Here is a 27,001-nt window from a genome sequence, read left to right as displayed (position 1 = left end):
ACAATCAAAGTCCTCAGAGATTAAAATTCTGGAATTTGAGATCATCAAGTTTCCAACTGAAGGAGATGTCTTCTGCATAATTTATAAACCATTCAATAATGCCTTAGTATTAAGCAATACTGACTGGACATTCAATAAATGATCTATAATAATGTAACTACAGAAATGGCATTTCTGCTATTTATATACCCCAACTCTTTTGTGCCCTGGGACAGAAACTGTAACCCAATATCCACTCTCACCTACTTCCAAAGTAAAAGAATTTTTAGCTGGGCATACTGCAGCTCAGAATACAGAGTTCATTTCCTTGCCTCCCTTTAGGTTGTTATGCCTCAGAAGAAACCTCTGGCTAATGGGACGCCAGGGTGAGTGATATGTGCAGCTTCCAGATCATGCCTTTAAAAGGAAGGGACATTCTCCGCTTTCCAGCTGTCAGGACTGTGAGCCTGACCGTTAGCCAACTTGGAATGCAAATGAGAGCATCACTCTAGGAAGGCAAAACAGTGACAAAGAGGGAGCCTGGATCTATGGATAACTTCACGGAGGAAAACCACCCTACCTTCCCTGAATGCTGACGCCCAACTGACCACTTGTGAGAGAAATAAACTTCTTTCCCAAGTTACTATTATTTCTAGGTCTTGTTTCACACAGCCAAATTTGTGTATTACCTAATTCATAAAGCAAGTGAACAAAAGCCACTCCTTTTAATTATTCCTAAGTACTCTGGCTAAATAATCTCTCTCACACACACATAGGCACACACACACACGATTGGAACAATGGACAGAGACACACATATGTCTGTAGTATGTGTGTGTAGAGGTCCCAATCATTTTCAGATGCCATATCTGGGCCATATCAAAGGCCCAACACATTTCTTAAACTCCTTCCCCCTTAATGCATTCGTCTGCCCTGGAGACTTTAAAATATGGCTAACTGAAAATTTGAGCAAAGAAATTACAGACTATTCAGTAACAGAAAAGATACAGATTTTGATATGTAAGTCGTATGCATCACGTAGTTTCCCCCCAAAGTTTTGCTATTACATAGTCCTTGACATAAAACAAATATATGCCTGTTTATGACCAAAATTGATATTTCATCCAATAGTACATGGCTAGACGGGCTGTGTGTATTTAGAAGATGAGATATGACCATAATAAAGAAGACAGATGAGCAGTAATATAAAAGAGATAGATATAAAAGGAAGGCATGATTTATGCCCAAGCCGGACAGAAAACCTATGGTACTTCATCGACCTCATCTATCCTGTCCTAAATTGTAACCTAAGAGTGAAAGAACAGTATTGAAGAAATATTCAGACACAACATACACTGGTCATCCCTGGACACAGATATCACCCAGACTATCAAGAAGTTGTCTTGTTGGGGCGCCTGGGTGGCTCAGTCGTTAAGCGTCTGCCTTCAGCTCAGGTCATGATCCCGGAGTCCTGAGATCAAGTCCCGCATCGGGCTCCCTGCTTGGCGGGAAACCTGCTTCTCCCTCTTCCACTCCCCCTGCTTGTGTTCCCTCTCTCGCTGTGTCTCTCCCTGTCAAATAAATAAAATCTTAAAAAAAAAAAAAAAGAAGTTGTATTGTTGTTATTTCCTTTGAGAACAGTTTCCTGATTAGAAAATTAAAATTGTTTATCAAGGGTTTCAGCCCTTCTCAAGAGAAAGCCCCTTTGGCCACAAGTGTAAACTTTTACTCATGGAATCCAACTGTCCCCACAGGCATTGTGTCAGCTGATAGCTAATAGGCTCATTACAAGTCAAGGACAAATAGAGAAACCCATGGAAACCACAGTGAAACACTAATGTTATTCTGTGCAGTTTCACCTAAGCATCCAGTACTTAGAATTATGTTTTACTCAATAGCCAGCTTTCAATCAGCTAAAAACGACCACAAGAAATCATCAGCCTTCTGGTCACTCAGGGGTGAAGGGTCAATAGAAAACACCTAAATAAACTAAATTGTCCAGCACATCATTACAAATGACATATGAAAACATGTGGATGTTTTCTTAAAGAAACACATATTTTCATCTTAACCACTCTATTTAAACTATTCTCAGGGGCCTCAAAGACTGACCCTTCACCAGATGCAACCTTTTCATTATGTCTTATTTTTCTTGGCTTCCCTGCAGTATTTCAACTCTTCGGTCATTCCTTAATTCTTGAGATTTTCTTTGTCCTTAACTTAGGTTGTACTGATTTCCCTTTAACCTCCTTCAGCTCCACATTTGGGTCCCATGATTCAGTCTTCCACATTCTTTTCTTTTCTCTAGATTCCAGTCTCAAAAGGCCAACTCTAACTATAGATTAGATTCTCGAACCTCTTCCCCAATTCTAGTAAACCCAAGCCACAGCTGCTGGATGTCCTCCCCCTAGTTACCTTTCCAACAATCTGAATTCTTTATCCTTTTTCATTAATCCAACAGAAATTTGAGTATTTTCTGTGTGCCAGGATTAGGGTTAGCAAGAAAAACAAGGTCACTAGAGTGCCATAAAATAGAACCACACTCACATTAGTGCGGTCAACCAAAAAGTGTTGGACTGGGGGAATGAGAGCACTTATCCCCATGGTGGTACACAAAGCTTCAACACTTGACCTGGGTTTTATAAAAATCCCAAGCAGAGGAATTAGCAGGACAGAGTGGGAAAGAGGGCATCAAGGGGACGAGCGATAATGTACAGAGGTGTGTCGATGAGGGAGGGCAGGAATTGTACACACTTTGCTCAGCAGAGCTATAACTCAAGATGTCAAGAGAGGAGGATGGTCTTCCTTTATCACTCTTGATCTTTAGTCTTGGTGCTTCCTTATTTCAGGTAATACTATCAATGTTCTTCGAGTTTCTTCTAGATCTTGAAAGTCTTAAGCTCCCTTCTCCTCTTGGTGCCTCGTGCCCAACAAATGCCAAACAGAAAATCCCAGTTGGTTTCATCTAATTCATGCCCAAGTTTTTTGGGTTTTTTTTTTTTAAGATTTTATTTATTCATTTGACAGAGAGAGACACAATGAGAGAGGGAACACAAGCAGGGGGAATGGGAGAGGGAGAAGCAGGTTTCCCGCTGAGCAGGGAGCCCAATGCGGGGCTCGATCCCAGGACCCTGGGATCATGACCTGAGCTGAAGGCAGACGCTTAACCACTGAGCCGCTCAGGTGCCCCTAATTCATGCCTAAGTTTTAAGGCTAAGCCCAATTGCCATGTCTCCAGGAAGCTTTCCTAATCTCCACCACAGACACAAGTAATCACTCCTTCAGGGATCCCTAAAACTTCAACTCTCTGTATTCATCCTCAGCGCCACGATTTGATAGAAAGCTCACAGAACACGTAACTGTTTAATTAGATTTGCACTATGGTGTTTTTACACAGCAGGTACTCAAAGATGTTGCCTTTTCTCCAAGTACTTTTTAAAATTTCCTATTCATTTTTACACTGCCTCTTATTATGGAGAGTATTTTAACACTCTGATATTACTCTATTAGCAAAGTCATCATAAATTCAGTTAGCTAAGTTGTCTTTTATTATTTTTTAATTAACGCACTCCATGGAAGGAAGGGGGCCTAGGCCATTTGCCAAATTCCTTCCAAGTCTAGAATTCTAGTCTTTCACCTTATAAATATGGTTAACTAAAAATTATTAGTGTTAAGATTTCTAATTATAAGACACTGAGAAGTAATTTTTAAATCAACACATTATAAGGAGATTTCTCCAAACTTTTTTTCTTCTTTTTTTCCCTCCAAACTTTCTTAAACACAATCCTTTTAGCACACTAGAAGTCATGCACTTCATTCTTGCCTAAGAATATAAACATCGTCTTACAACCCTTAAACGGAAACTAAAGAACAGACATTCTTCAATGGGCCTCATGTTAATGATTTAACTATATTCTATTAAAAATAAGCAATTTCTAATAAATAGGACAACCTCTATTGAGATAGGATTTTTCCAGGAAAAACAATCTGAGGACATTTCTGGGTTATGATGAAAGTTCATGAAAAACACATGAAGATACGAGAGCCAACAAGGTGACAAACTGTGCTTTAGCACCTTATATAAGGGATCAATTTTCACATCTCAGTTCTGTCTAACTCAACGCAAGTGTTAGAAAACTGATATCCCAAATACTCTAAAAACACTCCTCCAAATACATAGAGATTTTTAAAGCTAAGATGAAAGCTGTTAAAAAGTCTCACTAAGAGCAAATCCTGAACAAAGCATAAAAACCCAGAAAGCAAGTACAATAGATTCCAATTTGTTTTATTCATGTTGCATATAAATGAATCTATGTTAAAATTACAGTTGACAGATTACCTCTCCAGTGCTATGATAATCCATATACTTTCCACAATCACGCTGCTAACCTGTGGGCATACTTTCATAAAACGAAGGATTTTATTCAAAACCATTTAGCAGCAATCATCTTATGTGATTAAGTCATAGATACTAACTAAAACAGTATTTTGCTGATACTCAATTTTTCTTTCTGGAATCTCATGGTTTCTCTTCACTCCTTCTTCATTATTCTAGAGGATGGACGTGTCTTGGGACAGACCGGGGGAATGAGCTTTGGGGATCCTGTCTGGAGGGGAATCCAAAGTGTTGCTCCATCCTGGGTAATAAGGGGAAAAAAACCTCAAACATAATGCTGATTGTGCTTTGGAACAGGAAAACAGACACCTTCCTAGCCTGACAGTGATGCTTAGAAGGGAACTGGAACACAGACTTCATTACACTGTATTGATCTCACTAAATAAAGGGTTCTAAATGTATTGATCAGCTTGGATTAAACCCCTAACTGTTTGCAGGACCATGCACGATGTGAAGGCTGGTTCACTGAACAAGGAAGAGCACAAAGCACTTTTGTATTTGGGCAGCCACAGAGCAGCATTTTATACTAAGTAGTAGATTAACATGATTAAAATAACAGACAGCATTCAGTTGGAGGACAGGCGGGGAGATAAAAATTGTGTTAAATTCAAAGATTTCTTGGTTTTAAAAATGATGTAACAGTAACTTAAAGGTAAAATGACTTTTAAAAGAGGAATATTTTCTTTTCATATTTCCAAACAGAAAGGCAATTCCGCCTCCTTAATACAGTTGTTCCCTTGAAGCCCCCAAAAGATGTCCGTAGTGACCTTTTTAACTCTATGCAGCAGCTCCCCGCACCTCGTCACTTTCACTCTTACTGTAAAATGGTGCGCGCAGGGAGGGGCAAATCCGAGATGAATGTTAAGGTTCGTTTTGTACATCTGTTCATTTTCATTTGGAAGAACATGATTTTCTTTAGTCAAACTCAATTTTCATTCAAAATAAGCCTGAATATGCTGCGAACTGATCTTATTACAATAAAATATTGCTGCCAAAATTTACAGGAGGCTTTAATCTCAGAAAAAGAGAAACCATGCCCCTTTATCCTGGTTTTCAGAACACGGGCCAACCACGTGCTTCCAAATTTTGTTAGCATTCATCTTTACACTTTCAAAAAGTTCTCAATTTTAAAACAGTTAAGTGTTTTTCTAAACATCAGCCAAGGGAGTTATTTCCAGAAAGCCTTTCCACCTTCCTTCCAAATTCAAAGGGTTAAGTACTCTGACGTACTACCACATTTACCCATTATTCTTACTCTACCGTTACTACTCCAATATTTTGGTATTTAAAAGAGAGGATGGCAATAATTTAGTACTAAATCACTACATTAATCTCTCCGCTATTTCTTGTCTTTTCAACCTCACTGACTAATAATGATTCAAGAATGACTCACTTAACGAAATAAAGTAATTGGTTGTAGTTGGGGGTGGGGGGTGGCAGGGGGACCAGCCCAGGGACTGAATCCAAACTTGAATGCAGTCCAAATCTTGGTTTAGCTTCCAAAGGGCTACACAGTACAGTATCTTAGGCAAGTTGCTATGCCTCTGAGCTTCTGTATTACAGAGCAGACACTGCTTACTCACTGGGTTGGTTCTAAAGTTTTAAGAAAATTATTTGAAAACACCATTAGAGACAAATATTAGTTATTTTAAAAACTGCCTAGGGCTTAGATTCTAACACCTTTATGTCCACTTTATCTGGAGAATGTCAGAGTTGTTACACAAATATTAAGGACATTTTAGCTCGGGAAGAGGAGGAGAGAGACTTCTACTTTAATATTTATGTTTCAGTATATCACATACGAGAAAACTCTTCAAGTTCCTTCCTCTGAAGGTCAAGAAGCCAGAAACCCAGTACATTACTGTTCAGCCATTGATTCATTTAACCAATATTTACAAAGTACCTAGAATGAAGAAAGTATCTCTGCTGCTCAATTAATACACTGAATGCAAAAGCTATTATCTACAAGCAGTAATTCCAAAGAAGACAGAAGGTGGAAGGGAGTAAGACTCAAAGAAGGTATTTAAATTCATTTTCTTCTTAAAAAGCGGGTCAAGATTGGGGCGCCTGGGTGCCTCAGTCTTTAAGGGTCTGGCTTCGACTCGGGTCATGGTCCCAGGGTCCTGGGATTGAGTCCCGAATCATCCGGTTCCTTGCTCCGCGGGAAGCCTGCTTCTCTCTCTCCCACTCCCCCTGCTTGTGTTCCCTCTCTCGCTGTGTCTGTCTGTCAAATAAATAAATAAATAAATAATCCTTAAAAAAAAAAAAGTGGGCCAAGATTAAGCAGAAATACACTGCGAAGGGGCAGTAAGGAGGAAGTGAACCCAAATGCTTGCTTTATAAAAATGGACTTATTTACCCTAATATATTAATTTATTAAAAGTAACCATTAATTGACTCAGTTTCTGAAAACTTCATGTGTAAAAGGAAGGGGTGGAAGAAAAAAATGCTAAATTATCACCATGAATATTTATTTAGCATTCCCTATGTGGTGGGCATTGTTCTAAGCACTTTATAGGTATTAACTTATTTACTTACCCTAACAGGCATGTAAATAGGAACTATCCTTATCCTCAGGAAACTGAAGTTAACAGAAGGGGTGAAATCTTGAATATTGTTTATGACTAGAGCTCACAGCTCCTGATTACAAAATATATGCATTTACATTTAAGAAATATTTAGGGGTGTGGAAAATATGAAAGATAATTTAAACATTTTCCTTAATTTTGCACTGAAAATAGGGAAACTGAAAGCTTACCTTAAGTATACTTAAGTACAGTATCTTTTTTTTTTTTAGATTTTATTTTTAAGTCATCTCTATACCCAACATGGGGCTTGAACTCACAACCCCAAGATCAAGAGTTGCATGCTTCACTGACTGAGCCAGCCAGGCGCCCCTAAGTATAGTATCTTTACAGGAAATGAAGGAGTTCACGGTAAACTGCACTGTCTAACTCTTGGAACTGCTCAGACTGACACAATGATGGTTCACATTTAATAAAAAGACATTGTTAAAAGGTCATATATTGTTATTCTAGAGGAAATACCCAGATGCCTATGCTTTTAAAAGTGGTCAAATATTTTTATTTTGGATATTGTCATCATCCTGAGAAAAATGGACCTCAGAAACTCATAACTACTTTTTCAATTATATATTGTTCTCAAATGTGAATATGAAATTAAACTTAAACAGAATAATTGGGGGAGGTTATATGATTATATAATAAACTTTAAAAAATCAAAATGAATCATTTCTTCAAAACACAGTAGTATATATGCTAGCCTTAGAAAGATGACTGGGAGCCTTTGGAAAAAACATGGAATCTTCCATATATTAATAAATAACTGGGTGCTTCCGCAAATTCTCTAGATTTTCTAAATCTGTTTACTCAATCCCTTTGAAATATGTATAAAATATATCCCAACTGGATGTTATGATAATTAAGCTAAATAACACATCTAAAGCCCCTAACAGTATTGGAACTCAGCAAACTTGGTACATTTACATAAATATAAAACACAGTCAAGGGGTTTCCAATTTCTTGCCTACAGATAATTACCTTTGAAAAAAATCTTAAGATTGGGTAAATCTCTCCAATTTTCTAATCTCTGAAAGAAAGAGAATGAGTGAGTGATAGCCATCACTAATTTCAAACATTACTGAGTGTGCTGTGCTTGGCACAGGAGATGGAGATGTGAATAAGAGAGGTCATCCTAACAGAACTGCAAGGTGAGTATGGAAAAGAGATTTTCTAGAATTGAAAGGTGAACAGAGGGGCTAGTAGGCTCTGGAGAGGCAGATCAGCACAATCAAAGATATGGCAATGTGACCAAATAGGGCAGCCAGACCCATCAATTAGTTCCACATGGGGCGCCTGGGTGCCTCAGATGGTTAAGTATCTGCCTTCCGTTCAAGTCATGATCCCGGGATCCTGGGATCGAGCCCCGCATTGGGCTCCCTGCTCAGTGGAGAGCCTGCATCTCCTCTCTCTCAAATAAATAAATAAATAAATCTTTAAAAAATAAATAAATAATAGTTCCACAAATGAGCTGAGAATATCCACAAGGGCTAAAGGGCAAAGAAACTGCAGAGGCATGCTCCAGGGCCAGACCCTGCAAGAAAGGGCCTTCCACACTAAGCCCAAGTGGCTGGACTTTCTCCTCAAGGCACTGTGAGCCCATGAGGCCCATCGTGAGTCCTTGGGCAGGGAACAGACAAAATACCTGCCTTGTATAAAGAATTCCAGCAGCAGTATGAGAGAGAGAGAGAGCTCGAAGAGGAACTGTATTATTTAAAAAAAAAAAAAAAAAGATAAGTATTGTTACTTATTAAATCATCTTCTTTTGTATAGAAAAAAAATTGTCAAGTCATCCAAATCCACCACACTAATATGGAGGAAATAATACTAAAATCTACAGGGCTTTCCCCCAGTTCCCAGAGGAGCAGTTATGGATTTAGTTGATGGATTCAACTTTTGAGTGGCTTGGGAATTTATAAGCTTCCCCTAATAACAGCAAATTTAAATTCTGGTAGCCATAGTGACAGGTTATTATAGCCCTATCTGAAATTTGGGAAGCAACCAACAAAGCAAGGCCCTAAGGTAAAGGAAAAATACTTTTTCCTGAACAATGGTCAACAAGTATTCCACATATATTCAAAAATACATTTAAGATTTTATTTAGCCTTATCAAAATAATGCTCATTCCTCTTTTTAATAAGAAAAATAATATATTAACAGAGCACAAAGACTGATTATGATACAGTAATTTAAGTCATGCCAAGAGAAGAAAATTTACTACAATTATATGTCGATAGAACTAGATCTAAAAAAAAAAAGTGGGGTTTAATTATGGTTGGAGGTAGCGCTGCCCTAATGCATACAAGTCCTTCAAGGCTATTTCAGTACATATGCAATCAGAAAATTATTTCAGAAAGGAACAAAAATGTGTAACATTTCCTCTTTCATTTCATATACACACATGAACTCAGCTAATTGTATGGGTAATATATTGCAAAGCTCTATACACTTAGGCATCAAAGTATATCATGATGCTGGCCGAAGAGGATGGTGCACAAATATTTTGCCAAGCTAAACTATTACTCAATAACTTACAATCCTAAAAGAATGCTCAGTAACAAATATTTTAGATAATGAGTGAGAAAATAAAGAAATGACTGATGACTAGTTAGATGTCATCCTGGGACACCTCTAATGCTCCCAGGACACACAACTAAAGGAAATAGTGAACAGTAAGGTTTCCACTATACAATTCCAGTATACAATTCCAAAACTGTATACTAACAACTAACTAACCAATAACAACTAAGTGGAGCTTATGCAACTCATTATTACACTTCTGATATACTTTAAAAATGTTATCATGAAATTTCTTATCAGTTTTTTCTTTGGTTTTTCCGTAACCAAATATAAAATTAAAGAGGATTTTTTTAAAAGAAGTGAGTTAATAGGCCACACCAGAATATATAATTAGGTTCTCAAAAACTTTTAAAATGGTAACGAAGTCTCATAATCTCATCACTTATATTATTTCATGGATTACACTTCAAGAACTCTATGTGTACAATATAATAAGTGTGTGCCTAAAATATTAGATGTATATATATTTATTTCTCATATATTTGGCTACCCTCCAAAGAACCTTGACTGCTGAACTATAATATCCAAAGGGTTATTTTAATATGTCTCAATGGCATTCATGAATTAAGGAGCTAACTGAAGAATGGGTTTAGCATTACCCCCATTATTAATGAGGCTGCCTCCCATGGAAGGACAAAAACACACTATAAAGAGATTGAGTGTTGCCACACATTCAACACACACCCTATTTATTCAGTTCAGATATATCAGTGGTACAAATCAAAGCCTATCTGAATTGCTATTTTCTTATATTTGAAAGTAAATTTGTAAATTAATTTCACATGCAGCCCACACTGGATGGGTCACGCCCATATTCTCTAATGACATCAGACATTTACATACAGGTTTAAGACATACCCTATCCCACTCCAAACAACTAGGCATCATATATTATGTGATTGTTGTCCCTTTTACCTGCAAACAGGCATTAGAATTGCCATTTTGTGATCCGGTTAACAGCTACTCCCCTGAAAATTATAATTTGTCTTTCAAAATATCAGTAAGTCCAAGACTGACATATTCCTAATGTGAAGCTATTTTCTCTTAGAACGAATTTACTTCCTTCACTTTAATACTTTTAAATCATAGCTGTAAAGATTTTAAGCTCATAAAGAAAACCTAACTACCTGCATATAAAAAACTATCTACTTAAACTTAAGCAAATACACTTTAATTGTGGTAACTATAAAAAAAAAATGAAAGAAAAATAATACATAATAGAAGTTGGCCTTGATGTCTTTGATAACATAAACCGAAGATAATATATCAAGACTTTATTTTTCTCTGAGTCCAGCCTATAATTTGTAAAACAGGTGGATATCAGTTAGTTCTGCCACAACTTGGAAAATACAAAGTATTAACTATGAAAACTTAATGATGATTCTATATGGTCAGCGGTCATAATTTACATAACTTTCTTATTACCCATTTTTAGGACCTTTAGAACTTCATAAGGAAAGTGTTATTAGGTCAAAAAGCAGAATTTTTGGAATAATGCAACATTAAGCACAGTGTCCCTGTGCTCTGCTACTTCTTCAGCAGAATAATGAACCTCTCTTTTCATTTATAAAATAGATGATATACAATCATAGTGCTCACACCTAACAGATGACAGTGAGGCAAAGAGGTGCTAATTCACACACAAAAAACATTTTCATATCCAGTACGCAGTGTCTAATAAATAAAAATCAGTTAGAAGTGTCATGAACATTTTGGAATTGTATTAACACTAACAGAGGGACCATGGGCATGGGTAGGTACATCATAGCTAGTCATCAGAGGTCCATTTCTACTGGAAAAGAGACAGAAGTCTCTGAGGCTGAGTACTTCCTCTACCTTAGAATGCAGGGCAAAAGGAATGCTTTTCAAAGTGCAGATATAACAACAGATTATTAGCATCACCTGGAATGGAATGAAATGGAAACTGGAGTACATTGCCGTCAGTACTAAGTATATTGTCTTGTGACATATAGATGTGTGGTGTGTATATCTACACCCCCACCTACATGCACACACACACACACGTTAATAGAGAATCATGATGTGAAATGTATTTGTGACAATGTTTCCCATCATAACACTTTGAAAACTAGTGCTCTAATGGACATGAGTCTATAACCCACCCAACTAGGACACCTGTGAAGTAATCACACCACGCCTACCTAAGGTCTCTAAGGCAGAATTAATGGGCCAAAGTAATGAGATGACAGAGAGCTTCAAGATGTGAGCGTAGCAGCTGAGCAGGCCTCTTCCAGGGAGCCCTGTCGAAGAGGATTTGGGCTCCGTCCCCAGTGACTGAAGTCTAAAATTGTGTTACCTCCTCTGGGGCGCAAAGAGCTCTATTCCTACCAATACTATCCAAAGTGGAATTCGACTGTGAGAGCAAGAACTTCTCCAGAACATTGAAAGAACTAAATTTCCTTAGGAAGCTGAGACTTCAGTAATCCCAAATTTCAATGAGTTAATTAATTAATTAAGAGTTAATTAAGAGTTAATTAAAAATTTACCATCGGACACATATATTGGCACCCACATTCAACCATTCAATGGAATCATTTTTTAAAAAAACAGCTCTTTATACCATTTCTTCAGCTAACCAGACATATAACCAAAAACAAAACAAAACAAAAAACAGTTCCAAAATTCTCAGATAGGAAATGTCATTTTGGACTAATAAAATACCACCTAATTTGTTGACGGAGTGACCTACACAAAATAGCTCAAATAAGATACTCTAAGTTCTACAGTATTTGACAGTGATAATTACAAGTTTCTTCTGCCCTTTTCACAAACCTACTAATGTATAATCAACATTTTTTTTCAAAAATACAAAAATTTATCTTTTCTGTTAGAAATTTGCTGTCAACTGAATATTTGTGGCCACCCAAAATTCGTATGTTGAAACCTATTCCCTGATATATGGCATTTGGAGGTGGGGCTTTTAGGAGGTGATTAGGTCATGAGGGTGGAGCCCTCATGAGGGGATCCCTGTCCTCATATTTAAAAAAAAAAAGGGAGGGGGGAAAGGTGAGTTCCTTCACCCCTCCACCATTTGAGAACAGAGTGGATAAGACAGTTATCTATGAACCAGGAAGTTGGCCCTCACTCACAGGCCGATCAGCCACTCTGGGGCTTCCCCAGCCTCCAGAACAGTGAGAAATAAATTTCTGTTGTTTATGAGTCATTCAGTCTATGGTATTCTCTTACTGCATCCTGAACAGACTAAAGGAAAAAAAAAAAAACTCAGATAGTGAATTTTCTGTCAATTTTTAAAAATCTAACACTGAACAGCTTTTGCATCCCTACTTTGTAAGAAAAGAGGCCACAGGAGTAAAAATGATCATAGCAAGGCCTCTATGCAAGCACACTGTGGGTTTTTGATGACAACACCTCACTTCCCACCTCGGCAAGTGACAGGAACACTTTGATAAAATCTTCCCATAGCAACATCTCTCACTGCCATGGTGATTTTCTATTAAGATCTGACCTAGAAAAAGCCCTTAATTTTTCTTTCTGCTCTATCTTACAATATATTCTTACAAGAAAATCAAAATATTTTGGAAGACATTTAGAAAAAATCAGTCCATTTAGAGAGAGAAAAAAATTAAGGAGAAAGAAGAAATTATTCCCAAAGCAGTCTTGTGTAGCCTAAAACAGTGTGATCCTACGGCCTACTTACAATTTCCTTTTACTTTACACCAATTCACAAACTATCATCCCATTTCCACCTTTCTAAGTTACTAAGTACTTCATTTTTCTTCTAATTTCCATTTTATTTCCTGTAATAGAGGATACTCTCCTTGACCTCATTCCCTATTTTTCAGTAAATCGCCAAACTGTTGTTCATACACATTCATTCATTTAATCTACCAACTAGTGTTCTGGGAAAGATTTGTCAGGCATTGTGCTAGGCACTGAGGGTACTGGATAAATAAATGATGCAGTCCCCACCTCAGAGCGATGACCACTATCTCAGGCTCATGGCAGAAAAACACAGACCCTTTTTCAAAGCAACACCTTTCATTTCCGTACCTTGATATTTCCCCTTTCTGGCCATCACCACATAGACCAGCTTCTCATTCCCCCAAAGTTACGAAGTCTGTGTGCCCATCCTGACTGAGACCTTCAGCAACACCCACTATCAGCTAGGATGTAACTCACTGCCCATAACAGAAAACTCATCTCATGCTGACTTACACTATCGATGGAGCTTATCAGCTAACATGACCAGAAGCCCAGGAATAGGAAAAGCTCTGGATCATATTAATTCAGCTGTTCAGTAACTGCATCTTCCCTTCTCTCCACTCTGCCAGGAACGGGATGACTAACAGGAGCTCTTGACGTTATCTGCTTCCTTGTCTCCATCCAGGGAGGGTGAGAACCATGGAGGGAAAGGGAAGGAGGGAGGGGGTGGGGGGAAAGAGGGGGCAAAAGATCTAGACACAAGTTGAGAGGGAACAATATATCTTTCCTTAAACTTGAGCTCACTGTTCAAACATTCCACCGTGGGCAGAGGAAGAGGACTATGGTGCCTCTTCCCTAGAACCAGAGGCGGATTAAGCTTCTCCTAAAGCTTTGAACTGTGTGGGGTTGCCAGGAGTAGATACCCAAAGAGTAACTGAGGAAGGACTCTTGGGGGGAAGACCACCATGATGTCTATTACATAACTTACTCCACACAAAACATTATTCACCCACTGTTTACAGCCTTTAGACTCAGCTTCATCCATAATGTCCTCTGCAGAATTCCTAATAGCCTAATTCTCCTTCCCAGCTCTAGAAGACTCCCAAATCATCGGCCAACTCAATCCCTCCCTCTGGCACTTGAGGGCCTTCAAGACTTGGTCCCGTCAGTCTACAATTTTGGGAAGTAATCGCCAATAAAAATCTTCCCCCAGGTCAATCTGATCTCACACACATACTCCTTTATCCATCTCTCCTCCTCTATCTAAACTTCCACTCTCCAAAGTGTAGCTCAGTTGCCTCTCCATGAAGTCATCCCTGATGACCAGGCAGATCTGGTCCCTCACCGATCTGAATTTTCAGGCACACCCTGTGGAGACAGCATGGCATATCAGGAAGAGCACAGGAATAGAAATCACACAGACCTGGGGTCAATTCTTGGTACCACCACTTGCTAATGGTATGCCTTGGGTAAATCATGTTAAAACTGCTTACATCTGAATTTCCTTACCTACAACACTGGATTACTGTTTTTGCCAGGCCATTTTATTAAGTACCTGGTGCATACAGTCACTTGATAAATTAAAAAAATCTATTATCTCTACTGAATCATGAGATCTCTTGCTTGTATGCAGTCTTCTGGTTCTGGTTCTCTCTCATGTTCTCATCTACCAGGTCTTCACTTAACAAGTAATCTGGGGCAAACAAGAGAATCATCTCTCTATCTACGTCCAATTAACTGCTGGCCACTGGGTCTGGCAAAACCAAGATGCTGTTCCCCGAGGGCTACACTTGTCTTCTATCATCTTCCATAGAAATGAATTGCTATTTCTTAAGTAGTAAACATTCATGGCATAAGAGTATTCGGGGTAGAATGTTGAGTCCAAAATGGTAGAAAAAAGGTAGAACTCTGGGTGCACTTACTAATACCTCAAGGAAACTGAGCAAGGTTTTGTGATCTTTCTCAGGAAAGAAAGAATGGTAAAATGAACTGGTACTGGCAACTGGAATTTTAAAACACCAAACAAGCAACAGAGTATTGGCAAGTAGGGGATGGGAAGTTGACGGTACATGAAATGCCTCATCAGAACAAGCCTTTGTGAGAAGAACTGACTTCATGGGCTAGAGGGGAAGGACTGTATAATGGACAGAAATCAGAAGACAATATCCAGACCCCATTCAGCCACTTATTAATCTTATGCTTCTAAGTGAATCACTTCACCTCTGTGAACTCAGTTTCATTATGTGAAAATAGAAATGTCCCCCACCATGCACCTCCACTGCACCCCCTTGTCCTACTTGACTCAGCTTGCAGCAGCTAAATAAAATTTATTAAATTTCTGAAGAAGTAGAAAAGGCCATGCAAATGTAACACATTCAACCTGAATGCCAAAAGTAAGGTGATCCTCACAAATTTCAATATAGCACTGATGAAATGTCCACGTTGAACCCACTAGACATCATATATGAATAACCAGCAAAACAAAGGGTACATCTGTTCTTTTTTTTTTTTTTTTTAAAGGTTTTATTTATTTGACAGAGAGAGACAGCGAGAGCAGGAACACAAGCAGGGGGAGTGGGAGAGGGAGAAGCAGGCTTCCCACCGAGCAGGGAGCCCGATGTGGGACTCGATCCCAGGACTCTGGGATCATGACCTGAGCTGAAGGCAGACGCTTAACGACTGAGCCACCCAGGCGCCCAGGTACATCTGTTCTTAATTGCCTAGTTTATTTAAACGGCTGCCTGGAAAATGATAAATTACAATTATTATTTGAGATGCGTTAAACAATTAGGACATTTAAGTGGAAGACTACCAAACCTCTGACAATGGGGCACTAATATGGACTGAGAATTCAGGCTATCTGCTAATTTGCTAATTATTAGTGGAGTGACAATACTGTACTAGAGCTTTATCAGTTTGAGTAGTTAGTGTGAGGTTACCTCATAAGGGACCATTTTCCTACAACATAAAATGCAACGAGATGCTTTACTAAATGTCTTCGGCATCAACAGAATAGATGACAAGTCAACAAAAGATGCCACTGCAGATCTAAGTGACTGAATTGAAGGAATAATTACATAGACGCATAATGTGATAATCTGCAGCATTCAATTTCACAAAGGAATTAGGAGAACAAATATTCAGCGCTGTTGAGATTTTTCTCTGATCATTTCATTAAGGTGGCCTACTCTTGTTGGCCTTGAAAACCACAGAGATTCTACACAGAAATACTTATAATTTAAATGATTCCCACGGATTGTGACTATTTTCCCCACCACCACAACTAGTAAGTGTTAGCTGGGCACTGACATTTTCCAAGACAATGTACACTGACTTCCTTGCACACGCCAGAAAACAAGTATTTGTTGAATAAACGTACAGAACACAAAGACATGCCAGGCTCTGAAAATTTCCATATCAACACTTTCTTAAATTCATAATGCCTGCTAATCCAGAGTAGTTAATTTAAGGTGAATTTCTGAAATAAAAGACAAAAGTAATGATGAACTGGCCCTTCTTCGTAGGGTTTTAAAATGTAATTCAAGGGGCGCCTGGGTGGCTCAGTTGGTTGAACGTCTGCGTTTGGCTCAGGTCATGATCTCAGGGGTCCTGGGATAGAGTCCCACATCCGGCTCCCTGCTCAGTGGGGAGTCTGCTTCTCCCTCTCCCTGCCCCCATTCGTGCAGGGCTCTCTCTCTCTCCCTCACTCTCTCTCTCTCAAACAAATAAAATCCTTAAAGAAAATAAAATGTAACTCAACAATCTGCTAAATAAAGTCAAATGCCAAAGAAAGTAGAACATCAGGAAGGCCAGTTGATGTCAGAGGAAAATCAAATGCAATATATCGGTGCTTCCCCTCCGGACAGAAATACCTTTAGTTAAACCATAATATCAGCAAGTGAATGAAGCAGCCAGAAAGGAGGAGATTTCAGCACTAAGAATTAACTGGAGGTAGAACTTCTGAGCCATTTTCTTTGCCATAACTTTTTTTTAACCAGGTAAGTGCAGAATCTTAGTCTATTTATTCACACTTACACTAGAATTTACTAGTCTCCTTACTTGAGCATCTGATGAAATAAATATCAAGATATTTAAAAACAAACAAAATGTAGTAATAATAGTGTATATAGATATGTTCTGATCAATCATTAACATGAACAAAGGTTTCACCAATGTCTATTTTAAATGCAGGTAGTATATGTCCAAAGACAGAAAGTAGGCTTCTATATTAAAACAACAACAACAACAAAACAAGAAAAAGGAGGTAATGTACAACCTCCAATGTATAATATCTCTAAAAATCCATCTGATCTGTGTTTCTGTCATGGAAATACACACTAAGTCCAACTATGTCCGTTTGGTGGAATACCACCTTTATTAGAATCACCAGAGTTCACTTGTAATAATGTGTGTTCTTAGGACTAAGACCTTAAAATCTGGGGTAGGCCTCGGAATCTGAATTTTAACAAACTCCCCCCCACGGCAACTCTCAAGCACCCCAAAATCTGAAAGCCAATGATATTGGCTTTAAAAAAAGTTAAAAGATCTTTGTTAGAGTTACTGCCTGCACTTTTTAACATAGACACTAGGAACAAAAGTTAAACTGGAAATAATAAAAGCATATAAATAGTAAAGAACCATGTAACAGTCAATGTAATAGGCAGTTGGATTAAAATCTGATGAGTTCTTTTGATAAAGGGATTACTCCCTCATACTACTGGAAATCTCAAAATGAGGTGAAATGACGCACTGTCACAAAGAACCACCTGCTCCTACAGGGGGACACATGACCTGGTGTAAGGACACACGTCTTCAAAAGTGGCTGGCATTCTCAGTTTCATTCTTGATACAACTCAGATTGTGAATATTAGCATCAAAGATGATTCCACTTGGAAAAAAAGCCTAAAAGACATTTCTCTCCCCAAAAACAACAGCAAAGTAAAGTGTCCATAAAAGGAACTTCATCCACATTGAAGAAGGAGGAATAACAGGTCAAGGGGACAGTGACTTTCCCTTCCAAGTGAACAAATCCCAACCAGAGTGATCTATAAAACATTCAACAAGGAACAGCTGAAGAAATAAACCTGAAACTCCTACAGAGACACGATTCAAAACACAAAGTTACTGAAGGCCTCCCCCACCCAAAAAATAATAGTGCTCAATTTGCAAATGTAATGGATTTGCCATAATGGATTCACCTTTGTTCTATGTTCTATCAGTTTAGGGGACAACCATTTACTGACATAAAAGTCCTCAAGATGAAACAGAGACTTTGTGGCAACTTCGATGTGCTTTAAAAGATATATGCATTCTTGAAAACAGATTATTCTTTACTTTTTGTTAAAGTTAATGAAATTCATTTTTCAGCAGGAATGTGTTATCCCTTGTTATTTATACCTTCATACATCTACCACAGGCCTTTTCTCCATTGCCTGATGTTAAGAAATCTTATTTAAGAAAATCATAGGCCATGAACTGAAATATAGTCTTAACATGTCTCTTCAAGTTGCTATAGGCTGAAACTCATCAACCCCTTTTTGGTCATTTAACAATTTAAAGCATGTGTGTGTGTGTATGGTTTACCCCATCGATTTGGCAGCTTATGTCATCTAAAACTTGTAGATGTTATCGTACATGCTTTGTTCAAATGAGGATTTAAAGTAAGTACTGGGCATTGATTTCTGAAGCTACTATGCGTCTGGGTTGCCAGTGGGGTCTCCAGATGATGTTGAAATGAGGGCCTTTTTGAAAAAAGAATCAACTTACAGGTCTAACATTTGAGTTCAAAAATCAATTTTACAAGTGCAAGATGGTAAGCAGTTCATCTGAAAAACACCCAGGAGTTTTAGTTAGCCACAGTCTTAACAGGAGCCAACAGAATCATGCAGCGGGTAACAATGCCAAGTCCACCTTAGGCCGCGCTGGGAAGGGCCGCATCCCCATCAAAGGCAAGAACGCCTCTGAGGCATGGGCAGGACACAGAAGGAATGAGTTCAGCAGTGGAGGGAACCTCAGTTTCCTCTACGGAAAGGAAAGAGTCGATCAGAATGCTCAAACACCACCGAGAAAACCACGTGAAGTTCAGCCTGTGGCAGACCACATTTAAGGAGCCAAAGTGATAGTGTTCAGGTATGTGAAGGATCTCTACATGGTAGGTTCCTACCACAGGGGTTTCGCCTGTCTTGTTGACCACCGCTGCCTGCTCCTTGAAAAAGGCCTGACATAGGACAAATGCTCAAAAATACTTGTTGAATGAAAAATGATGAAATAAATGACCTCAGCGCATAAGAGAATATACCTGCTGTTCTGTATGGTGCCAAAAAATGAGACAGGCACCAGTGGGTAAAAATTTTAGGAACATATGCTCCTGTTAAACTTTTTAAGAATCCACTTTTTAACAGTTAGAGCTCTCCAAAGACGGAGCAGACTTTGTAAAGGAGTGATCTCCTCCTCATTTGGGGGGAGGGAGCAGCAGTGGTATTCTTGCAGAAACTGGATAACCATCTGTCAAGGATGCTACAGCAATGAAAGCACTGTTTACATCATCGAACACCACAAGGGTTTCATTTTTATCCTATCTACCATTTCTGTAGAGCAAACCTTCTGCTGACATGAAATCATCAATCTGAAATGAAGGATTTTAAACCATTTTAGGAGTGACTCAACAAAATGTGTTAGAGTGGTTCCCAAATGCAGGTACATAAACACATCTGTAGAGCTTGTCATAAATACAGGTTTCTAAGTTCCACTTGATCTCCCTTCTCTAGTCTACTCCATGACATTGTCTTAGCAATTAGCTCCTCTCTTCAGCACCATCACCTCCCCCCCATTGGAGTCTGTGCCCCATCATCGTGCAAACCTGTCATTTCCTTTCCTTAAAAAATATCCTCGATTAACCCCGCTTCTCTCTTCAACCACCACCCAACTTCTCTTCTTCCTTTTAAAGGAAAACTCAATCTGTATCCAGCTTCTCACCTCCACCTGACTGTTGAACACACCCAAAATCAAAGACACCAGTTACTCCAAGTTGAAGAATCAATGGTGAATTTCCAGCCCTCATCCGAGTTGATCCTTCACAGTAGCATCTGGCACAGACGATCACGCCCTCCCTTTAACACATTTCCTCACATCCCTTCAGATATGCCACACCTTACTGATTTTTTCCTACCTCCCTGGTCACTCTCAGTCTCCAGTTCACCTCTTAATCCTGACTTCCTAACACTGGAGTGCTCAAATTCATGATACAAAACCATTTCTTTACTTTTGTTGGTTTTTCTCCTCCTCACACTGGGCTCCTTAGTGACTTCAGCCTGGGTCCTGGTTCTACTTACCGTCTATACACTTATTACTTCCCATTCTGCAGCCCAGCCTACTCCACCAAACCCCAAACCTGTATTCAAATGTCCCTTTGACATCTCTGATATTCTTCTCCACAGATTCAAACCAAGTTCCTGATCTTCCCCATCACAGTGACTAACATCCTTCCCAGCATTCAGACAAAATTATCAAAGTCGTCCTTGACTCTATTTACACACCACCCGTCCAAGCCATCAAATCCCATCAGCTCTATTGTCAAAACAGATTCAGAGAATAAACTAGGACTTCCATCTGACACCACATACAAAAATTAACTCAAAATGGGTCCATGACCTACGCATAAGAACTAAAACCATAAAAATCTTTGAAGAAAACAATGGAGAAATAAAGACCTTGGATTCTGCAATGGATTCTTAAGATATGACACCAAAAACAAGAGCAACAAGAGAAAAAAAAATAGATAAATTGGACTTCATCAAAGTTAAAAACTTTCGTGCATAAATGGACATTGCCAAGAAGGTGAAAAGACAACCTTGAGAATGGGAAAAAAATGTCTGCCAATCATGTATCTGTTAAGGGACTAATATCCAGAATATATAAGGAACTTTGACAACTGAAAGACAAAAAACAAACAATCCAACTTAAAAATGGGCAAAAGACTTGAACAGACATTCCTCCAGAGAAGAGACACAATGACACATATAAAAAGCTACTCAATATCAGCAGTCATTAGGGAAATGCAAATCGAAACCACAAAGAGGTACCACTTCGCCCACACTAGGATGGCTACAATCAAAACAAATGGAAAATCACAAGTTTTGATGTGGATGTGGAGAAACTGGAATCCTCGTATATTGCCACTGGGGGTGCAAAATGGTGCAGCTGCTGTGCAAAACAGTTTGGCAGTTCCTCAAAAAGTTAAACACAGAATTACCATAGGACCCTTCAGTTCCACTCCCAGGTATACACACAAAAGAACTGAAAACAGGTACTCAAAAAGTCTGGGTATACACACATTCATGCTAGCTCTATTCACAATAGCCAAGAGGTGAAAATATCCCCAATGTTCATCAACCAAGGAATGAGTAAATAGTTTACAGACAAATTGTAAACCACATACATCTTTATATACATACAATGGAGTACTCTTTGGCCATAACAAGGAACGAAGTACTGCCACAGGTTACAATGTGGATGAACCTCCAAAACATGACGCTACGTGAAAGAAGCCAGATACAAAAGGTTTATGGGACTGGGTTGGGGAGGAAGATTTGGGAGAAAAGGCTTAATGGACAAGGGGTTTTATTTTGAAGTGATGAAAATATTTGAAACTACACAGAGGTGGTGGTTGTAAAACACTGTAATGTACTAAATTCCATTGAATGGTTCACTATAAAATGGTTAAGTTTATGTTATGTGAATTTCACGTCAATAAATTATTTTTTAAAATATTCAGAATCCAACCTCTTCCCCTACCTCTACTGCTTTGGTCCAAGCCACCATCTTCTCTTACCAACATTATCACTAGTCTCCTAAGTGGTCTCCTCATCCCCTCTTATCTCCTTTGGTTTTTCTCAACACAACTGCCAGAATGATGCTATTTCGTCAGTCAGATCATGTCTTTCCTCTGCTGAAGGCCCTCTAATAGCTTTTTACTTCCTCAAAGTAAAAGCCAAAGTCCTTACAGTGGTCTACAAGGCCCCACACAGTGTGGCCCATTACTGCTCTAACCCGACTACTCTGCCCCTTCTCTCCACACAGAGCACACCAGGCTCCCTGCTGCTCCTCCAACATTCCAAACACACTCCTGCCTCAGGGCCCTTGCACTTGATGTTTGCTCTATTTTGAATGCTCTTCCCCTAGATATCTCTGGCTCTTGGACCATCTCCTCCAACATCAGTTCTTACTCAAATATGTCCTCTGCAGTGATGCCTCCCCTAAGCATCTTATTTGAACGGCAGAATGACACATTCTCCCTATTTCCCTTCTCTGCGTTATTTTTCTCCATAGCATTTACACCATCTAACATACAGTAAATTTTACGTATTTACTATGTCTATTTTCTATTCCCCACTAGATGTTTACTAGAGAATCCAAGGGACAATGAGAAAGGGCCTCTCTGGATCATAGAAGGACAGATTTTAAACCACTTGGGTGCCTGCTTGCTAATATGTTTGCCTACGTGAACTGTGACTTACTTTCTTTAACACAGACCTGGTTGCAAGTTTGTGAGAGAGCAGGCCTCACCTACTTCAAATCACTGAAGGCTATAAATAACTGTAAAAGGACTAAAAAAAAAAAAAAAAAGAAAAAAAAGGGACCACTCAAACTGGCTTATCTTGGTTTGCAGCATTGCATTAAGAAAGATGGACCTAAAATACATCAAAAGGGATATAAAAAATTCCAAGTATTAAATAAAGTCTAAATGAGATGATGAAAACAAGGATGAAATTTCTTAGTTCTTATGTTGATCTTATTACATACTTAATTGCTCTTAAAAAAAATTGCCACGTGGTATTAAAACAAGGTCTCCACCCCTGAGAATCCCACAGGGTTGCATTTCATTTGTAACTCCTTAGAGCTCATCATAATATCCAAAAGAACAATCCCAGTACCTAGTGCCTTCTCCCACAATCACTGGAAATTATAAAGTTCAAGTGGCTAGCCAACTTTATAAATAAGATGTTTATAAACCTACCTTTCAAATATTTAAAAACACACATTCAATACCAAAAACAATATGTGTCAAAATAAAAAAAAATTAAAACAAAGCCAAGGTTTTCACAACAATTCAATCACAAGCCTCGAACGCAGCAAGCTACTTAAAATAGAGATGACTTCCCAATTCAGTAACACATACACAAAAGTACTCATTAAAAAAGTAGTGTAGTTGTAAAGTCCTGCTAAACTAATAAAAAATATTTTCATACTGTCATCTAAAGATACCATACACTACTGCTTCCCCAGAGCTTGTTAATGCAGACAAGCCTCAATCAGTAAGTAAACTAATCTAAATCAAATTCTCTCCAGTTGAAAATAATCATCATGTCCTGCCCAGAGTTGGTGAGTATAAATGGATTACTGAAAATATTCTTGGTAATTGCAGGTTGCTATTTATGTTGACCAGAGTTGGAGGAGTTTACTTAGTGAAATGTCTAAGCACGCAGACCACCAATGCGCAACACACAGGAAAATCACTCTTGACATCCACACGAAAAACAGCCTGGATCCTCTCTGCAATGTCACGGTGTGGTTGTAATTTTATAGTGTCAGATGCATTGCTGGTGACAAAATGAAAATTTATGATTGCAGTTATTTTATTTTCAGGTAATATGCTACCACAAGAGATTTTTCTAGTTCAGTGGAGTAGAAGTTATATACTAAAGACTAAATATTATTTTGCAAAGCCCTTAATTTTGCTGCTTGTAAGCAAGTAGGCACAAAATATGAATGGTGACAGTAATTGAAATGTCTTTTTTAATTACAGGGAGCTTTGGTTGCCTCACAGTCACCAATTCCCAAATATATCTAGTAACACACAAGTCATGGAGTGAAGTGGGAATAAAAAAGACTAGCTCTAAGATGAACTTGTCACAAGACACCTGGCCAGTTAGGCTAGCTCTCGTTAGCTTTCACTCTTCCCTGGGTTATCCCATAATGTTTTGTTTTGTTTTTTAATCATTGTCATCATCGGGATTAAATTAGAAATCAGAAAACCTAGGTTCTAACTCCAGATCTGCAGCTAACCATCTAAAGAACTGTATAATCATAGGAAAAGCCTATAATCTCTCTGAGCTCCAATTTGCTCATCTGTAAAATGAGGGGGGTTGTGATAAATGCTTTTAAATCAGAACAGAAAAATGCAAGGTAAAAATGAGTACCTCAACATATTACAATTGATCCTAACTTATAAAGGCAAACACAGAGAATACCACAGGATAAGAAAGGAATGTTTTTCACTGGAGGGGAAAAAGAAAAATGAAAAATATTACAGAATTAAAGGGTCATGAGGATGTAGAAAAGAACTAACATACGTTTAGCCTTGGAAGGAAGCGTCCTACAAAAATGTAAAAAAAAAAAAACCATCAATAGCCTACGTTCCCTTTGGCCTAGTAATTCTACTTTTGAGTATAGATCCCCCTAAAAAATATCCCTGAAGAAAAAATCAAAGTTCTCTCAAAAAGCATCTCCATAGCAGCACTCTATGTAAGAGAGAAAAACTGGGAACAACCTGGAAGTGCAAAAAGAGAGGCCCAGTTAAGTAAAAAACTGGTTTTGCTAACAAAATGGAACAAAGGTCTACATGGCCTTTTTTTAATACTGAACTATTCTCAAAAGAGCAGAAATATTCAACATGGTATCACATGAAACGTAAAGGCTGATCACAAAATACATTTGTCTTCTTTATGATTTTATAGAAGACATACTGATGACAACCGGAAGAGAAACTGGAGGGATAGAACTAGCTCGTTGGGTCTCTTCTTTCTATGAAATTCATCAGAAGAGAAAAAAAAAAAAGGCAGATGGGAGGAAAGGATGCTCTCCATACTACAGACCAGCTTTGACGTTTTTATGCTTCTTCCACATAGTGCTTCGCTAACATGACCAATACCAACTTAGATCTCCATCTAATGCTTAATGGTCTCCAAGCACTTTCACAAAGATTATGATGTTTTATTGTTTGAAAAATAATCAGCATGCATAACACTACACCAAAATGTCAAAGTTTGGTACAAGGACTAGTGTGCCAGGGATGTAATCTATGAAACCATACTATACATATGGTTGGACTCCCCTCTCCCCAGACATCATCAATGAGAAATCAGAGGAAGCATCAAAAGTCAGGAGCTATGATTTCAGTAGGCTTTTGGACTCTACTGTAAACTTTAATACAGTAGAACTTGCCATGAGGCAAATGCCTAAGAGAATTGTTGTACATATCTTATGTACAATTACTTCTTTCCTTAAACACCATAAATCACAAAACTTGACAAAAGGTGGGCCTAGCAATAGATCCCTTCCAGATGCAGTACATGCAAGGTAAATGAGCTTACTGCAGGGCACAGAATTCATGAACAGAGTCACAGCATGGCATTTGGGTTCAGTGTATAGATGAACCTTTGGGTTATTTATCCCACTAAGAACTCCAAAAAGATATAAGAGGTAAAAATGTAGAATCCTTCTAAATAACAATTCTCTGAAGGAAACGTAACTGGTGACAACCCTTTTGTAAAAAATGGATATTTCACAAAAGCCTGTGTAAGTTTTCTTCCTCACCCCAAAACATTTTTTTCTACTAACCAATATTTTGAGCTTTATGTTTTAAGCTGTCAGATGCTGGTGTCCCTTCACATATTCTGTGAATGACAAAGAGAAAAGTAATGGTGTGGCATGAGAGAAATAGTTTGAAAAGAAAAAGAAAAGCTTAAAGATAAAGAAGGTAACAACTGGGTGTACCACAGCATGTAAGTTCTATGGGAGATTATGATACACACTTCTTTCAATGATGGCAAGAGCACAAAGTCAAAAGTAGCTTCAATCTTTCACATTTGTAACTCTAGCAAAATCCCAGCTTCTAGGTTATACTAAAAAGACCCTGGCAAGCAACTATGCCCAATTTCTACTCTTACTGGCATTATCTAGTAATTAGAAAACAGGCTTTCATTTTGCAAAACCATTCAACGTGCCAAGGTACTTCATCTTAAATCCGTGGTCTCTAATGACAGACTGTGTGTTGATCTGTAACCAGAAAATTTCAACAAGCTTTTAGGAAAAGAGACTGGGAGAAAGACTTATCCATTAAAAATGAATCTCAGAAATAAATTGCAAATATGCAACAAATTCCACTGACATTTTTTCTCGGAGTTATTCTAGAGAAGCGTCATCAATACATTTTTTTTTCTAGGATTCAAATAATATTTACTGGTCACACAGGTCCTAGGATACCATATAATAATTCATAGATTTAAAAAAAAATGACAAACATGCAGAAGTACTCCAAGACTCAAAATCTATTGTGATTTGATTTGATATAACCTCTATCATGTCAACCATTACCCAGTAGATGAGCAATTCAGTTGTGGAGACAGACTAATTTAACATTTACTCATTAAAATACCATGTAATAAGGCAAGGACACAAAGATGTCTTTTAAAAAAATCAACTTCAGAAAGAATACATAGGTGTAAGCAAATCACAATTAGAATAGAAATGAAAATAAAATGATTAATCTTGCACTAAAGAACCTTAGTAGCTAAGAGGCCATTTACATTTCAAAGTCCTCTGTCTATGGTCTTCGTAAGTATTATACCAGTAAGGTTTGTCAGTGCTGCAGAGACACTTCAATTAAGGCTGTGTGGTAGAACCCTGTGTAAATTAATTAGTTGAGGCTGCACGGATTTTCTAAAAGGAGCTCTCTAAAACAGCCTTAGAGTTATGCACGATTTGTGGGGAATAACAATTTAAA

General features: G+C 38.3%; 1 protein-coding gene across 2 annotated transcripts in view; it reads right to left on the bottom strand.

Moving 5' to 3' along the window:
* The window catches only part of CDH2 (cadherin 2), a 210,119-nt gene that overhangs the window by 154,198 nt on the left and 28,920 nt on the right, over positions 1–27,001 (bottom strand). The window lies entirely within an intron of this gene.

The sequence above is a fragment of the Leptonychotes weddellii genome, chromosome 13 (genome assembly GCF_054177405.1).
Source record: "Leptonychotes weddellii isolate Sample4059 chromosome 13, ASM5417740v2, whole genome shotgun sequence".
Classification (NCBI taxonomy): domain Eukaryota; kingdom Metazoa; phylum Chordata; class Mammalia; order Carnivora; family Phocidae; genus Leptonychotes; species Leptonychotes weddellii.
This window is presented reverse-complemented; position numbering and strand designations above follow the sequence as displayed.